This window comes from Rhinatrema bivittatum, chromosome 7 (genome assembly GCF_901001135.1).
Source record: "Rhinatrema bivittatum chromosome 7, aRhiBiv1.1, whole genome shotgun sequence".
In the NCBI taxonomy this organism is placed as follows: Eukaryota; Metazoa; Chordata; class Amphibia; order Gymnophiona; family Rhinatrematidae; genus Rhinatrema; species Rhinatrema bivittatum.
Window position 1 is genome coordinate 312,702,452 of NC_042621.1, and position 19,024 is coordinate 312,721,475.

Genomic DNA, 19,024 nt, shown 5'->3' on the forward strand with positions numbered 1-19,024 from the left:
AGGCATTGCAGGGGTGAAGTCTGGGCAGGGGAGCTGATACACACATAGAATTATGCATACTCACACACACACACACTGTAAGCACATCAGTGGGAGGCATTGCAGGGGTGAAGTCTGGGCAGGGGAGCTGATACACACATAGAATTATGCATACTCACACACACACACACACACACACACTGTAAGCACATCAGTGGGAGGCATTGCAGGGGTGAAGTCTGGGCAGGGGAGCTGATACGCACATTGAATTATGCACACACACACACACACACACACACACACTGTAAGCACATCAGTGGGAGGCATTGCAGGGGTGAAGTCTGGGCAGGGGAGCTGATACGCACATTGAATTATGCATACTCACACATACACACACACACACACACTGTAAGCACATCAGTGGGAGACATTGCAGGGGTGAAGTCTGGGCAGGGGAGCTGATACGCACATTGAATTATGCATACTCACACATACACACACACACACACACTCACACACACACACTGTAAGCACATCAGTGGGAGGCATTGCAGGGGTGAAGTCTGGGCAGGGGAGCTGATACACACATAGAATTATGCATACTCACACACACAACACACACACACTGTAAGCACATCAGTGGGATGCATTGCAGGGGTGAAGTCTGGGTAGGGGAGCTGATACACACATAGAATTATGCATACTCACACACACACACACACACACACACACTGTAAGCACATCAGTGGGATGCATTGCAGGGGTGAAGTCTGGGTAGGGGAGCTGATACACACATAGAATTATGCATACTCACACACACGCACACACACACACACACACTGTAAGCACATCGGTGGGAGGCGATACGCACATTGAATTATGCATACTCACACATACACACACACACACACCCACACTGTAAGCACATCAGTGGGAGGCATTGCAGGGGTGAAGTCTGGGCAGGGGAGCTGATACACACATTGAATTATGCATACTCACACACACACACACACACACACACACACACTGTAAGCACATCAGTGGGAGGCATTGCAGGGGTGACATCTGGTCAGATAAAATCCATTCACAGACCTACCTCTGCTATTTCTGCAAGTGCTTATGCCAGTCACATTTTACACAAGTGCATAGTGGAGTGTGCATAACTTTGTGCATTTGTGCTAACTGCTCCCAACTCTCCATCCCAGGAATTGCCTCCTCTCTGCTTCTAAAAGAACATGTGAGACGTTCAGTAGGTATTTTACCCTACAGTACCTGAATGTAAACCAATGTGATATCTCAGATCAAATGTCAGTATATAAAAAATAATAAATAAATAAATAATAAATAAAACTGTTTCACTAGAGAATATACCTTTAAAAATTGCCCTGACAAAGACCAATATTCAAAAAAAAAAGCTGAACTCCTACATTTAGGCTCCTAACTTAGTTGGAATTGTCTGAAGCAAATGCAGCCATGTGGGGAGGAAAATCATTTGAAATAAATTTACTCTGCCCACCAGAGATAAAAGTAAAGCAGAGTTGCTTACCTGTAACAGGTAAGCAACTTTTAGGGATGTGCAGAAGGGACGCCATACATTGCATTCGTGATTCGTATTCGTCAGGGGCAGATACGTTGCATTCGGCAAGGGGGGCCCCCGATACGTACATGCATTAATTCTTATTTGTTTCCCGGCTAAAACTGAATTAAGTACAACCCCCACCCTCCTGACCCCCACAAGACTTGCCAAAAGTTCCTGGTGCTCCAGCGGGGGTCCTGGAGCAATCTCCTGCACTCAGGCCATTGGCTGCCAGTAATCAAAATGGCGCCGATAGCCTTTGCCCTTACTATGTCACAGGGGCTATCGATGCCATTCGTCAGCCCCTGTCACATGATAGGAGCACAAGATGACGCCGGCCATCTATTACTCCTACCATGTGTCTCTTGGTCCCCTTTTATGTTGGGGAGCAGCCTGACATGACCCCCAAGATGCAGTCCTGCCTGGGCATAACAGAAGGAGACGCAATCTGATAGCCAATTGGATAGTGTCTGTTTAGCAATGACAATGCCCAGCCAATTCCTTTCAGAAGAAACAAAAAGTTGGGTGGACTGTCTATGGCCTTCTGTCTGCTCCAGATAGAAAGCTAAGGCTTGCTTGCAGTCCAAACTGTGCAGGGCTCATTCACCTTTGTGTGAATGGGGCCTGGGAAAGAATGTTGGCAAGAAACTTAGGGTGCAAAGCAAGACCACCCTGTCATGATAAAACTTAGTTTAAGTTGGATTCATCACTAAAGCCTGGAGCTCACTGACCCTGCACACTGAGGTGACCACCACCAAAAATAAGACCTTCCAGGTCAGGTACTTCAGGTCACAGGTGCACAACTATTCAAAAGGAGATTTCATAAGCTGAGGTAACACCATGTTGAGGTCTCAAGACACAGTGGGAGGTCTTAGGAGGCTTCAATTGAAGCAGGCCCCACATGAACCATATGAGTATAGTCTGTACAGAGATGGGTGTACCATCTACACCATGATAGTATGAGCCAACTCAACTCAAATAAACTCTAACAGAGTTGGTTTTTAAGCCAACCTCTGACAGGTGTAGAAGTTAATCAAGTTTTTGTGTAAGGCAGGAGAACAGATCTAGGGCCTTCTGCTCACACGACATGGAAAACATCTTCCACTTCACTCCATATGATTTTCTAGTGGAAGACTTTCTAGAAGACACTAGGACCTGAGACACATCTTCGGAAATATCGAGTGGTTGCAGAGCTAACCTCTCAACATCCAGGCTGTGAGCAACAGCACCTAGAGGTTGGGATGTCTCAACCTGCCTTGATCTTGCATATTGAGATCTGGGGAGGTCCCCAGACTGATTGGTCTCCAAATGGAGAACTCCCATAGGAGTGGAAACCAGACCTGTCTTGGCCAATAAGAGGCTATGAGGATCATAGTCCCCTTGTCCTCATAGAGTTTCAAGAGAGTCTTTGCCACTAAGAGAATCGGAGGATATGTGCCTAGAAGACCTTTGCCCCAAAATCAGGTAAGGGTGTCCGAGACTCATTTGCTGTCTGTCCTGTACAAGCTGAAGTCTTACTGTGGATAGGAAACAGAAGGTAGGGATAAATTATCAGTTTTCCCAATAGAAGAAGGTAAATATTGGGGTGCATCACAGTTCTGTACTGGTAACCGTGCTGTTTAATGGGAGTAATGAGCAAGGTGTTGCGGTCCCGGTCGCTACCGGGTCCTTACCTTTTCGCCGGCTCCCCCATGCCCGCCGCGTCCCGCTGCTTCCAGGGCCGACCCGACCGCGTGGCAGCGGCTCTCCCCACGTGGAGACGCCGCTGAGGCCCGTGCCTGACTCCTCCCCCCGCTGGGGAACGCGCGCGCGCGAGCGAAGAGACTGCCTTTGTAGGTCCAGCACCCGGAAGTGCTGAACCGCCCTGTTTTTGACGTCAGACGCCGGCTGCCTATTTAAACCGGCGTCTGCCTCCCTTACCTTGCCTTCGCAACGAGGTCGCTCCTTTCAGTGCTTAGTTGCTTCCAGCTCTGGTTCCTGCTTGTTCCAGCCGTGCCTCGCTTCCAGCTCCGGTTCCTGCTTGATCCAGCCGTGCCTCGCTTCCAGCTCCGGTTCCTGCTTGTTCCAGCCGTGCCTCGCTTCCAGCTCCGGTTCCTGCTTGTTCCAGCCGTGCCTCGCTTCCAGCTCCGGTTCCTGCTTGTTCCAGCCGTGCCTCGCTTCCAGCTCCGGTTCCTGCTTGATCCAGCCGTGCCTCGCTTCCAGCTCCGGTTCCTGCTTGTCCCAGCCGTGCCTCGCTTCCAGCTCCGGTTCCAGCTTGTCCCAGCCGTGCCTCGCTTCCAGCTCCGGTTCCTGCTTGTTCCAGCCGTGCCTCGCTTCCAGCTCCGGTTCCTGCTTGTTCCAGCCGTGCCTCGCTTCCAGCTCCGGTTCCAGCTTGTTCCAGCCGTGCCTCGCTTCCAGCTCCGGTTCCTGCTTGTTCCAGCCGTGCCTCGCTTCCAGCTCCGGTTCCTGCTTGTTCCAGCCGTGCCTCGCTTCCAGCTCCGGTTCCTGCTTGTTCCAGCCGTGCCTTGCTTCCAGCTCCGGTTCCTGCTTGTTCCAGCCGTGCCTCGCTTCCAGCTCCGGTTCCTGCTTGTTCCAGCCGTGCCTCGCTTCCAGCTCCGGTTCCTGCTTGTTCCAGCCGTGCCTCGCTTCCAGCTCCGGTTCCTGCTTGTTCCAGCCGTGCCTCGCTTCCAGCTCCGGTTCCTGCTTGATCCAGCCGTGCCTCGCTTCCAGCTCCGGTTCCTGCTTGTCCCAGCCGTGCCTCGCTTCCAGCTCCGGTTCCTGCTTGTTCCAGCCGTGCCTTGCTTCCAGCTCCGGTTCCAGCTTGTTCCAGCCGTGCCTTGCTTCCAGCTCCGGTTCCTGCTTGTTCCAGCCGTGCCTTGCTTCCAGCTCCGGTTCCTGCTTGTTCCAACCGTGCCTTGCTTCCAGCTCCGGTTCCTGCTTGTTCCAGCCGTGCCTTGCTTCCAGCTCCGGTTCCTGCTTGTTCCAGCCGTGCCTTGCTTCCAGCTCTGGTTCCAGCTTGTTCCAGCTGTGCTTTGCTTCCAGTTCTGGTTCCTGCTTGTCCCAACCGTGCCTTGCTTCCAGCTCTGGTTCCTGCTTGTTCCAGCCATGCCTTGACTCCAGCTCCGGTTCCAGGTTCTCCTTGTCTTCAGCCAGCCACGACCTTCGGACTTCCTCATGATTCTCCTTGTCTTCAGCCAGCCACGACCTTCGGACTTCCTCACGATTCTCCTTGTCTTCAGCCAGCCACGACCTTCGGACTTCTTCACGATTCTCCTTGTCTTCAACCAGCCACGACCCTCGGACTTCTTCACAATTCTCCTAAGTCCCAGCGACTCGGACCCCTACGGGCTTCTCCTGGGGGGGTCTCGGGTTTCCAGGGCGAAGACTTCACCAATCCGCTCCAGCTAGGGTCCGCCTCCCGGCTCATTAACAACTATTGGACTTTGTCTCTAATCAGCCGGCCCAAGGGTCCACTATTGACTCTCTGCATAACACAAGGTTACTAAATTTCTGTATTTATTTAAATGTATCAATCACTTGCACCTCAGCCCTAAGCAATATACAATAGTAATACACAACCAATAAAAATGTCAACAAAAGACAAAATGGGATGCTTACAACCTGTAAATTACATTTGCAGATGAACCAAAAATATTCAAAGTAATTAAAAAAAACAAGCAGACTGAGGAATTGCAGAAGGACCTTGCCAGGCTGGAGAACTGGGCATGTGAATGACAGAAGAAATGTAAAGTGGAAAAGTGCAAAGTGATGCATATAAGGAAAAATAATCCCAATGCAGGGTTCCAGATTAGGAGTCACCACCAGAAAAAGGATCCTGATGTCATTGTGCACAAGACAGGAACATCCTTAGCCTCAGCTCAGTGTGTGGCAGTGGTGAAGAAAGCAAATAGAATGACAGGAAATGGGGATATTCAGAAAGGAATGCAGAACGAAAGGGAGAATAATAATAATGCACTGTACTGCTGCATGGTAAGACTCCATCTTCAGTACAATGGTCACCCCATCTGAAAAAGATATAGCAGAGCTAGAAAAGGTGCAGAGAAGGGTGACCAAGATGATAACGGGGATGGATCAGCTCCCCTGTGAGGAAAGGCTGAGCAGGTTATGGCAGGTCAGCCTGGACAAGAGAGGGGGATAGGATAGAGGTCTATAAAATCATGAGCAGGGGGGACTACCTAAATAAGGAATGGTTATTTACTTTTCCACATAGCACAAGGATTTGGCAAGAGCACAAGGATTTGAGGCTCTTTGCTTCTCCAGCTCTTGGCTGCTGTCAGTTCTAACTTGGGGCCGAGATCTTCGCCTCTTCTCTCCGCTTCCTGCTTCAGATCTTCCAACTGGATTTCAAGCCATCTCCTGTGATGGTTTTGTTCCATTCCGCCAGGTGAACGCTTTGAGTAACCGCTCCTTGGGGGCTCTCCTGCGTTCATAGATCACCCGCTCCTCGGGGAGTCATCTGGTCGGATCCTCGGAACTAGCTCTGTGTATCCTCTTCAGCGCCTACGCCACCTCCCGGAGATGAGTTCCCACTGAGAGGCCTTCCCGGTAGATGTCATCATCTCTCGCTCCGGCTCAAGGGTCCACTCCTCCAACAGCTGCAGGAGAATCTGTACTCAACTACACTGAGGATGGGATCCTGCAGTGGCATACACTACAGTACTGACTGTGATTACAGGGGAATTAGCACTCAGTTACATTGAGGATTGGGTTCCTGAAATGGAGTATGGTACAGTAATATATGGGGTTACAAGGGAATTAGTACTCAGTTATATTGAGGATGGTGATCATGCAGTGGGATACAGTACATTACTGATTGTGGTTACAGGGATTTAGTACTCAGCTACATTGAGGCTGGGATTCCTACAGTGAGGTACAGTACAATACCTACTGTGGTTGCAGGGGAATTAGTTACTGTTGTGTCTGTCGGTGCTCGACGCCCTCTCTCCACCCTCCTTACATCTCTGGCACCTCCCTCTCCATCCACGGGAAGATTGGCTGCCGCAGCGTCCTTCTGCCGCAAGTCTTCGGGCGTTCCCGGATCAGCTCGACGCTATCCGCCATGTTCCTGGAAGCCTAGGGGCACACGCGCGGCACAGCCCTGACTGAAGTACCGGCTATGGCGCGAACCTTGGGAGCGTCCCCCGAAGATGACGTCACCCGCGACGGATATTTTAGATCTCAGTATTTGCTAACACATCGAGTTAGCAAGGATTGACATCGGACTTGCTTTGTCTCTCTCAGCAACTCTGCCTCCTCGGACTTACCAGAGGTACCCGCTCCTCGAGGGCCCTCATTCCCAGACTTGCTCCGTATACTCTTCTGCCTGGAAGTCATCACTACCAACTATCTCCGCTACATCAGTGAGTTACCATCGTTCTCTCTGAGCTTTCCCTGGAACCAGGTACTCGCTCCTCGAGGGCCTAGATGTGACTCGGTTATTTTCACTTTCGAATAATAGAAGGACTAGGGGGCACTCCATGAAGTTAGCATGGGGCACATTTAAGACTAATTGGAGAAAATTCTTTTTCACTCAACGCACAATAAAGCTCTGGAATTTGTTGCCAGAGGATGTGGTTAGTGCAGTTAGTATAGCTGGGTTCAAAAAAGGTTTGGATAAGTTCTTGGAGGAGAAGTCCATTAATGGCTATTAATGGACTTCTCCTCCATGTCCCTCCGGTGTCTTCTTCACGCCAAGGCATCCCTTACCACTCTACTTAAGCAAGAAAGTTAAAATCCACGGATCATGTGATTGTTGATTATTATTCGTCAAAGCTTTAAAGTGCCACTGTTCGTTAGGACCCCCATTATGCTATATTAGCATTTGTACATATGTTTGCATATTTATGTTCTTTTAGGCACTAAGGTTCGTGTTACGCCTTAGCAGCGATTGTTCGATTGTATTATATTATATGTTGTCAGACGCTATGTTTGTTTGTTTTTTTTTATGTTTCAATGTAACGCCTCTGCCGCGATTGTTCTGTTGTATTGTAAACCGATATGATTTGTATATCATACAAGAATGTCGGTATATAAGAATCCTAAATAAATAAATAATCAATTTTACTTAGGGAATAGCCACTGCATTAATTGCATCAGTAGCATGGGATCTTCTTAGTGTTTGGGTAATTGCCAGGTTCTTGTGGCCTGGATTGGCCTCTGTTGGAAACAGGATGCTGGGCTTGATGGACCCTTGGTCTGACCCAGCATGGCAATTTCTTATGTTCTTATACTTTCCAGCTCCTGGGTTTCATTGGGACATTGTGTGAGTGTTACATCTGCATACCCTGCCTACTCACTATATCTCAGTCTCTCTTCAGCTCAACCTCCAGGGATTGCTGTTTCAGTATCAGAAGGGCTACAGCCCAGCCGGGCTTGCCAGCTCACTACTGCCACCTCTGGTGGTTCACTATACAGTTTAATAAAAGAACTAGTGCGTTCCCAATCCTTCATCCGAGAAATATCCCCTCACTGGCTCATTGCATACAACTCTCCACTAGTGCTCGCTCTCCTTTGTTTATTACATACAGCCCCACTATACACTTTCCTCCTTTTTTCTTCTTTTTTCTTCTCTTCCATCTCCTCCCCCAATATGCCCCCCTTTTCCAACACCTCACCCAAATCCTTTCCCATCCCCCGCATCCACCGCCCTCTGCTCAGAGTACCACCCTCTCGCCCCCCCCATACCATCAATTCCAGCACAAATTCTTACTCCCCATCCTTATCTCCCCGATAACACAACTACTCGGCCTCACTACCCTATCACTCATCCTCTTCAATGCCCAGTCCTTATCTAAAAAAAACCCACCTCCTTGATGACCTTATCCAAGATCTCGATCCTGAAATCTGCGCAGTCACTGAAACGTGGCTCAAGGATACGGACACTGTCCTACTAAACCAACTCCCATCCTACTCACATGACATTTTTTCCATACCTAGACCCAAAAAAGGAGGAAAGTGGCCTTCTCCTTATTGCTAAAAAAAGCCTTAAACTCACGCATATAAAAAGCAGCCCCCCTCCCAAACTCGAAGTCGCCATATTTAAATCCCCGGTCCTACAAATCTGCCTCATATACGCACCCCCTGGCCTCCTGGAACATAATCCCTCTCCACTCATCGAACTCCTTGCCAATAGCATCAACAATGAAAAGCCAGCCATCCTCCTGGGTGACTCTAATCTCCATGTAGATGCTATCCCCCCATCATCATCTTGTGAAACCTTCCTGACTGCCCTTCAGGCCCTAGGCTTCACACAAATTATCTCAGCCCCTACTCACAAGGCAGGTCATACCCTCGACCTTATCTTCGTTAACTCTGGCTTCCAAATCACCTCTCCCCCTACCTGCACCCCTGTCCCGTGGTCTGATCATTCTATCATTGAATCCCACCTCGCAGTTAGTGCTACAAACACCTGCAACCAGACCCAAAACAACAAATCAATGTCATACCATAAATCCTGCACATCCCATGAGCTGTCCTCAGCTCTATCCGAATCTTTAAATAAACTCGATTGCTCCACCCCTGATACCGCACTCAAATCCTGGGTTAATCTCACCCAGAACATAGCCAATGATATATGCCCTCTCATCACATGCAAGCAACGCTCCGCCACCTCCAACAACAAACCCTGGTACACCAAGGAGCTGCTTCAAATGAAACACAACCTCAGACATAAAGAAAGATTGTGGCGCAAAAATCCCATCTCACAGCACTCCTCTGCATACAAATCCTACTTACACTCATACCGCCAAGCCATTCAAAATACCAAACGTGACTACTACGCTGCTAAAATCCATCAATACACATTCAACCCCAAAGCCCTCTTCTCCTACGTCACAGCCCTTATCTCACCCCCCACCCCCTCTACCACAGATGTTGAAACAAGTTCGAAATGTGAAGAACTTGCTCAGTTCTTCCACAACAAGATAACCAACCTCCTTCTCACCCTCCCACAAATGACTACCCCTCCTCTCGGCCCCTCCCTGAACAATGATTATCCACCTCCTTTCCCCCTAAAAAATCTACTCAATACTCTAGAACTCACATCCTCAAAGGAAATCGAGGCAATCCTTAGGAAATCCAAACCCGCGTCCCACCCTTCTGACACCATACCTACAAAATCCCTCCTCTCCATTCCTAACATCATCGCCCCTCCCTTAGCAGAGATTATTAATTGCTCCCTCTCTTCTGGCTCAGTTCCCGATCCCCTTAAATACGCAATTGTCAAACCCCTTCTCAAGAAACCTTCTCTTGACCCTAAAAATCCAGCCAACTACCGTCCCATATCCAATCTCCCACTCATCTCAAAAATCATGGAGAAAGTGGTTAACACACAACTCTCTGACTACCTAGATGACAATGATCCTCCACCCCTCACAATTCGGCTTTCAAGAACCTAAGTACTGAAACCCTCCTACTCTCTCTGACCGACTACCTCCTTATCGACCTTGATCAAGGTAAAAACTTTCTCATTGCTTTCCTTGACATCTCTGTGGCTTTTGATACCATTAGCCACGATCTGCTTATCTCTCGCCTCGCCGATATCGGCATTGCGGGCACTGCCCTCCTTTGGTTTAGATCTACCTATCCAATAGATGCTTCTCTGTTAAACTAGGCACCTTTGAATCTCCCACTTCACCCTCTCACAGGGGGTCCCCCAAGGCTCTTCCCTCCTCCTCCACTCTGTTTAACATTTACATCCTCCCCCTCTGCTACACCTTTCAGAACTCGGCCTCAAATTCTACATATACGCAGACGATATCCAAATCATCATCCCCCATCCAGAACTCACTAACTGTGACCCTAGATTTTTGGAAAGAATGCCTCCTCTCTATCAACAATTTCTTGACCTCCATTCAGCTTGCTTTCAATGCCGCCAAAACTGAACTCCTTTTCATTCCAACAAACAGTCCTCAAGGGTCTCCCCTTCATTGACCCCATGATTGCCATCCCTACCTCCCAACAACCAGTGCATAATTCTTGGCGTCCTGTCGACACACCACCTAAAATCTGAAAACCCATTACATCCGTCTAAAAGGGGGATTTTACAAAATTATGGTCATAAAAAACTCAAGCCCCTTCTCCACACACACGATCTCAAAACTGTCATTCAAGCTACCCTATCTTCAAACTTGATTATTGTAACTCCTCTACCTGGCCTTCCCCTATCCACTATCAGGCATTACAGATACTCAAAATGCGACAGCTAGGATGATTAGCAATGCTCGGAAATCTGACCACATAACCCTATCCTGAAGGAATTGCACTGGCTCCCCATTTCATACCGTATTCTTTTCAAAACCCATACCATCTTACACAAAGCCACATACAATCAAAACTCCTCATGGCTAAATGAACCACTCAAATCTTCCCAGTCCTCCCACACCTTCTAGGACGAACCATAAATGCACACTTGCAAATCCCCCCACTTAAGAAAGCCCGTCTTTACTGCCACAAGAGATCGTGCTTTCTCGATCGCGGGCCCCACCCATTGGAATACCCTACCCCCCCATCTCCGCCTTGAGCCATGCCCCTTAAAATTCCAAAAAATGCTAAAAACTTGGCTTTTTTCACCAAGCCTTCCCAGACTAATTTTCTCACTGCCCCCTGCCCATGCCTGCCCACTCCGCGCTCTACAGATGTAACCTTCCTTGAATCCAAAACGAATTTTTTGCTGAATACTGTAAATATGTAATTTTATGCCTTCACTGCATTTTGTAATAGTTTTGTTCTATTACTTTTACCTCTCTTTTATACTACACTATTAATCTCGCCTCTGCCTTTACTTTTTCTCTCTATATTGGTTGTCCTGTTACCCCTTCCCCTGTTCATTGTAACTTTCCATTTCCATTACTTTCATTGTTATAATGTAAACCAGTGATGTGATGTGCATTTTAATGTCGGTATAGAAAAACTGTTAAATAAATAAATAAATAGTGTGTGTCTGTCTCTATACTCTGAGCCTGATTGGTGGTCCCTCTCGGGATCTTCCCTCGAGGGCATAGTCATCTGCCACTGGCCCAAGGATCCACCCACAACTGTAACATAGACTGATAACTCCCTAGCAGATTCAGAACAGATTCCTAACTCCTATCTGATTGCTCCTCCCATCAGGCAGCAGATTTATAACAGTTACATTGAGGATGGGGCTCCTGCAGTGGAGTACAGTACAGTACTGATTGTGTTTACACAGGAATTAGTTCCCAGCTACACTGAGTATGGGGTTCCTACAATACAGTACAGTAATTACTTTGATTACAGGGGAATTAGTATTCAGTTACATTGAGGACAGGACACCTGCAGTGGAGTTGTGCTTAGAGGGGAATTACTACTCAGATTGAGGACAGGACACCTGCAGTGGAGTTGTGATTAGAGGGGAATTAATACTCAGATTGAGGACAGACACCTGCGTGGAGTTGTGATTAGAGGGGAATTAATACTCAGATTGAGGATAGGGTCCCTGCAAGTGGGGTACATACAGATCTCAATGTGATAACAGGGGAATAAGTACTTAATTACATTGAGTATGTGCACGTGCAGTGAGGCTCAGTAAAGTTGTGACTGGGGTACAGGGGAATAGTACTCAGTTTCATTGAGGACAGCATCCCTGCAGTGGAGTACAATTATCCGAGTGTGGTTAGAGGACAATTAGTATTCACTTATATTGGGGATGGGTGTCCTGCAGTGGAGTAGAGTACAATACTGATGTGTTTACTTAGTGATTACTACTCAGTTTATATTGAGGAAGGGGTCCCTGCTGTGGGGTACAGTACAATACTGAATATGAATTACAGAGGAATTACTAGTCCATTACATTGAGGATGGAGTTCCTGCTGTGGAGAAGAGTACAATACTGAATGTGATTACAGAGGAAATTTGACTCAGTTAACATTGAGGATGGAGTTCCTGCAGTGGGGGTACAGTGCAACATTGACTATGGTGAGAGGGGATTAGTACTCAGTCACATTGAGGATGGGGTTCCTGCAGTGGGGTACAGTGCAATCCTGACTGTAGTGAGAGGGGATTAGTACTCAGTTACATTGAGGATGGGGTTTCTGCAGTGGGGTACAGTGCAATAAACCCTGACGAAGTGAGAGGGGATTAGTACTCAGTTACATTGAGGATGGGGGTTCCTGCAGTGGGGTACAGTGCAATAAACCCTGACTGTAGTGAGAGGGGATTAGTACTCAGTTACATTGAGGATGGGGTTTCCTGCAGTGGGGTACAGTGCAATAAACTCTGATGATGTGAGAGGGGATTAGTACTCAGTTACATTGAGGATGGGGGTTCCTGCAGTGGGGTACAGTGCAATAAACCCTGATGAAGTGAGAGGGGATTAGTACTCAGTACATTGAGGATGGGGGTTCCTGCAGTGGAGTACAGTGCAATAAACCCTGACTGTAGTGAGAGGGGATTAGTACTCAGTTACATGAGGATGGGGTTTCCTGCAGTGGGGTACAGTGCAATAAACCCTGACTGTACTGAGAGGGGATTAGTACTCAGTACATTGAGGATGGGGTTCCTGCAGTGGGGGTTTCAGTGCAATCCTGACGGTAGCGAGAGGGGATTAGTACTCAGTTACATTGAGGATGGGGTTCCTGCAGTGGGGTACAGTGCAATCCTGACTGTAGTGAGAGGGGATTAGTACTCCGATTGAGGATGGGGGTTCCTGCAGTGGGGTTCAGTGCAATCCTGACTGTAGTAAGAGGGGATTAGTACTCAGTTACATTGAGGATGGGGTTCCTGCAGTGGGGTACAGTGCAATAATTCCTGACTGTAGTGAGAGGGGATTAGTACTCACATTGAGGATGGGGGGTTCCTGCAGTGGGATACATGCAATCCTGACTATAGTGAGAGGGATTAGTACTCACATTGAGGATGGGGGTTCCTGCAGTGGGGTTCAGTGCAATCCTGACTGTAGTGAGAGGGAGTTACTGTAGTTACAGTAGATTTAATATTCAGTTACCTGTTGCTGGTAAACCTGATAATCCTGACTGTAGTGAGAGGGGATTAGTACTCAGCTACAGAGAAGTGTAGACTGTAGTTACAGTAGATTTAATATTCAGTTACCTGTTGCTGGTAAAGCCTGATAATCCTGACTGTGAGAGGGGATTAGTACTCAGTTACAGAGAAGTGTAGACTGTAGTTACAGTAGATTTAATATTCAGTTACCTGTTGCTGGTAAACCTGATAATCCTGACTGTAGTGAGAGGGGATTAGTACTCAGCTACAGAGAAGTGTAGACTGTAGTTACAGTAGATTTAATATTCAGTTACCTGTTGCTGGTAAAGCCTGATAATCCTGACTGTGAGAGGGGATTAGTACTCATTTACAGAGAAGTGTAGACTGTAGTTACAGTAGATTTAATATTTCAGTTACCTGTTGCTGGTAAACCTGATAATCCTGACTGTAGTGGAGAGGGGATTAGTACTCAGCTACAGAGAAGTGTAGACTGTAGTTACAGTAGATTTAATATTCAGTTACCTGTTGCTGGTAAAGCCTGATAATCCTGACTGTGAGAGGGGATTAGTACTCAGTTACAGAGAAGTGTAGACTGTAGTTACAGTAGATTTAATATTCAGTTACCTGTTGCTGGTAAAGCCTGATAATCCTGACAGTAGTGAGAGGGGATTAGTACTCAGCTACAGAGAAGTGTAGACTGTAGTTACAGTAGATTTAATATTCAGTTACCTGTTGCTGGTAAAGCCTGATAATCCTGACTGTAGTGAGGGGATTAGTACTCAGTTACAGAGAAGTGTAGACTGTAGTTACAGTAGATTTAATATTCAGTTACCTGTTGCTGGTAAAGCCTGATAATCCTGGCTGTAGTGAGAGGGGATTAGTACTCAATTACAGAGAAGTGTAGACTGTAGTACAGTAGATTTAATAGTCATTACCTGTTGCTGGTAAAGCCTGATAATCCTGACTGTAGTGAGGGGGGATTAGTACTCAGTTACAGAGAAGTGTAGACTGTAGTTACAGTAGATTTAATATTCAGTTACCTGTTGCTGGTAAAGCCTGATAATCCTGACAGTAGTGAGAGGGGATTAGTACTCAGTTACAGAGAAGTGTAGACTAGTTACAGTAGATTTAATATTCAGTTACCTGTTGCTGGTAAAGCCTGATAATCCTGACAGTAGTGAGAGGGGATTAGTACTCAGCTACAGAGAAGTGTAGACTGTAGTTACAGTAGATTTAATAGTCAGTTACCTGTTGCTGGTAAAGCCTGATAATCCTGACTGTAGTGAGGGGGGATTAGTACTCAGTTACAGAGAAGTGTAGACTGTAGTTACAGTAGATTTAATATTCAGTTACCTGTTGCTGGTAAAGCCTGATAATCCTGGCTGTAGTGAGAGGGGATTAGTACTCAGTTACAGAGAAGTGTTAGACTAGTTACAGTAGATTTAATATTCAGTTACCTGTTGCTGGTAAACCTGATAATCCTGACTGTAGTGAGGGGGGATTAGTACTCAGTTACAGAGAAGTGTAGACTGTAGTTACAGTAGATTTAATATTCAGTTACCTGTTGCTGGTAAAGCCTGATAATCCTGGCTGTAGTGAGAGGGGATTAGTACTCAGTTACAGAGAAGTGTAGACTGTAGTTACAGTAGATTTAATATTCAGTTACCTGTTGCTGGTAAAGCCTGATAATCCTGACTGTAGTGAGGGGGGATTAGTACTCAGTTACAGAGAAGTGTAGACTGTAGTTACAGTAGATTTAATATTCAGTTACCTGTTGCTGGTAAAGCATGATAATCCTGACTGTAGTGAGAGGGGATTAGTACTCAGTTACAGAGAAGTGTAGACTGCGTTACAGTAGATTTAATATTCAGTTACCTGTTGCTGGTAAAGCCTGATAATCCTGACTGTAGTGAGGGGGATTAGTACTCAGTTACAGAGAAGTGTAGACTGTAGTTACAGTAGATTTAATAGTCAGTTACCTGTTGCTGGTAAAGCCTGATAATCCTGACTGTAGTGAGGGGGGATTAGTACTCAGTTACAGAGAAGTGTAGACTGTAGTTACAGTAGATTTAATATTCAGTTACCTGTTGCTGGTAAAGCCTGATAATCCTGGCTGTAGTGAGAGGGGATTAGTACTCAGTTACAGAGAAGTGTAGACTAGTTACAGTAGATTTAATATTCAGTTACCTGTTGCTGGTAAACCTGATAATCCTGACTGTAGTGAGGGGGATTAGTACTCAGTTACAGAGAAGTGTAGACTGTAGTTACAGTAGATTTAATATTCAGTTACCTGTTGCTGGTAAAGCCTGATAATCCTGGCTGTAGTGAGAGGGGATTAGTACTCAGTTACAGAGAAGTGTAGACTGTAGTTACAGTAGATTTAATATTCAGTTACCTGTTGCTGGTAAACCCTGATAATTCGGGTTCGATGCCTCTTCCTTCTTATTTGCGGTCCTTGGCTTTATTCTCCTGCCTTTCCCTGGGGGCCTCGGGGTCCTGGGGGGGCTTCTTCTTGCTCTGTAGTCTCTGGTGCTAGGAACAGATCCTCTTCTTCCAGATAGGAGTAATAACGTTGTGCAGTTTGAATCTCTTGTATGTAGTCAGGATGATTCTCAAAGGGGCTCCTGTATGTGCAGTCCAGCAGTGCTGCCAGCATCAGCACCCCCAAAGCCCTGCAAAGCCCCCAAGAAACGCTCCCCTTCATCACCAGAGCCAACGGACCTTCCTGAGAAAGAGGAGTCAGAGAACAAAGCTCCTTGGAATAAATAGGATCTACAGCGAGAGGAGAGACTGCTGCAAGAGCTCCGCGGCGAGACAGAGCACTGGAGGGATCCTCGGTGGGGGGTCTCAGGGAGAGCACCATGAAGAGAGAGGCAGGACAGACTGAGTCTCGTACTTCTCTTGCGGTGGCTTCAGGGTCCTGGGCAGACTAAGACTGCCTGCACATTTCCTAATCTTGATTTAAATTCTTGCTTAGGCTGGGGGAAAATACTACTGCTGGGTAGCTACAGGCTGTTTTTAATTCCTTGAATAGTTCCTAAATATGCACAGGCTGCTCCTCACTGCAGACACTGTCTCGGCCTGGAGAGCGAGACTGCCTCTGTGCATCCACGAGAGGCAGCGATTGCTACTGAAATTGGTTTGGACAAGTTTGACAGCTGCTGAAGGAAGAGAGTGCTCAGGAGCCAGAGGGGACACGTGACAGGCGAGCGAGGAGGGGCAGGCAGGGAGAGGAGAGAAATGCTCAGGAAGATGCAAATACAGGAAAAACTAGGAAAGAAATCAGGAGAGAGAGTGCGCTCTGGAAGCTGGCAGTGAGCCAGAAACGGGGAGAAGGCAGCACTGCAGCCCAGAAACACGAGCCTCTCTCTGCTGGGTCACTATATTTCATTGTTACCATTAAATATTGTCCTCGACGTCAGTTTATTATCCACTTTATCCTACAAAAATGCAGGGGGCGACTGAAGAATGGTAGAGCCTGCATAGCTGAGCAGCTGGAGTGGAGGGCACGTTTTCTGCTTGTGTCCTACTCAAACAGAGAAACGTGCAATTTTCCACTGCAAGGCACGCACCTATCCTGAATTGGAAAATCCAGTGGTTGTGCAGCTGGAGGATGCCATTCACACTCCCTGTTTAAAGAGGTGAGCCATGCACGGACCTTAACCTACAGCCCTGCAATCCTGCAGGTGCGCTGAGGAGAGAGAAAATGCAGAGGAGCCTGCCCTGCCTGCGGTAACTCCGTTATTAACAGCAGGACAGGCCAGGAAAGTTTTGGTATTATAAGTGTTGCGGTCCCGGGCCGTGCCCCGGTCCCTCCACCTACCTCGGGGGCGGCCTGGGCCGTTTCGAGCCTTCCCCGGGTCGTTTCTGCTAGGCCCTCCAGCGCGTCTCTCCCTCCTCGGGAGAGACGTCGACGCTCCGACACGGCTGGCCCCGCCCCCTGCGCGCACGCGCGGGCAGGATCCCCGTTTAAAGGGGCCAGCGCGGGAAAATCCTCAGCTGAACCAATGATGACGTCAGACGCCCTCAGGGTACAAGTACCCTGCAACTAGCCTCTCTTCCTTGCCTTGCAACAAGGTTCCTGGTTTTTGCCTGTGGTTGCTGCGTTCCTGATTGTCTTCGTCCCGTTTCTGCCTGCTCCCCTTGCTGTTGATTCTTCTGGCTCTGACCCCTTGGACTGGCTTTGGACCGTGCTCTGGCTTCGACCCTTGGATTGGCTGCGGACCGCCCTCTGGATACGAATCCCTGGACTGGCTTTGGACCATCTTTGGTCTCCGACTCCTGAACCGACCTTGGATTACCTACGACCTGCTGGAGGCGCCAGCCGTCTGGAACCCACGACCTGCAAGAGGCGCCTGCATCCGGACCACCTTCCACCTTCAAGGAGTCGCCTAAGTCCCAGCGGCCGTGTCCCTACGGGCTCCTCCTGGGGGGACTTCGGCTTCTAGGGTGAATCTCCAGAAGTCCCAGCGGCCGGACTCCTAAGGGCTCCTCCCGGGGGAGTACCGGTCTCCAGGGCGAAGATTCTTCTTCACCAGGGTTTGACGTTAGCCATCCTTCCAGTAGGTATGGAGTCTTTGGTCGCATAAGACTTCACCCTAGTCCAGTATCTCAGCCTGCTCCGGGTCTCCGAACCGCCTCCTGGTTGGGACGCTTGCTGTGGGCCCTCACAGTACTCCATCTTCTGTCCCAACTGGCTCAAGGGTCCACGAACGTAACAATAAGCCTTTATTTGCTAACGTGACTACAAATTGAGGACAACAACACTTCCAGAATCCAACCAGAGCTCCAGGAGGGCGCGGGTTAGTGGATAGCTGAAAAATGTTGGGATGGAGGGAAGCTGACGCAGGCAAGAGGACAGATGAGGGAATAAGGAGAACTTGGGACAAAAGGCAGATGGAGGGCACAAGTGGATAGGATGAGACATGAGATAGAGGGATAAGAGGAGGTGCAAGGTACAAGTCAGGAGGTAGATGGGAGATGTGAGGAAGGACTGGGATAGAGGGAGAGGAGAAGGGTGCAGGTTAAAGGCAGGTGGGGGATGGGGATAGGTGGAGGGAGAGGGATAGAGGGATAGGAGGAGATGTAGGTTAGAAGGATGGAGGGGATGGAAATAAGAGGAGGGACTGGGATAGAGGGATACGAGGGGGTGCAGGTTAGAAGTCAGGAGGGATGGGGATGGGAGGAGTGGATGTGTTAGAGTCTGTGTTAGACTGCAGAGTTAGCAATCTTGTTGGAATCTGTATTGCGTACTCCTGAAGGAGGGAGAAGTTAGCAATCTGTTATTGATGAATTTAGTAAACTTGTTCAGGATCTGTGCTAGGAGTTAGCAGTCTGATATAGTTGTGGGTGGATCCCTGGGCCGGTGGCAGATGACCACGCCCCCGGGAGGATATCCCGAGAGGGACCACAGGCTAGGCTTGAGAATGGAGACAGACTCACATTCGTTCTTTTATTAAACAGGTTTTTGAAACCACCAGAGGTGGCAGTAGTGAGCTGGAAGAGCCCGGC

At 48.1% G+C, this 19,024-nt stretch overlaps 1 protein-coding gene across 4 annotated transcripts in view; it reads right to left on the reverse strand.

Annotated features, from left to right (window-relative positions):
• CPXM2 (carboxypeptidase X, M14 family member 2) overlaps positions 1-15,961 on the reverse strand; it is a 211,417-nt gene extending 195,456 nt beyond the window's left edge. For 3 of the 4 annotated variants that reach the window (XM_029610606.1, XM_029610602.1, XM_029610605.1), the window contains exon 1: positions 15,909-15,961. The gene's annotated coding sequence lies outside the window, so the exon portion shown is untranslated. Of the gene's footprint in view, positions 1-13,621; positions 13,640-15,908 lie in introns of those variants that run through there. The other variant, XM_029610603.1, reaches the window with a different exon arrangement.
• Between the last annotated feature and the right edge of the window lie 3,063 nt (positions 15,962-19,024).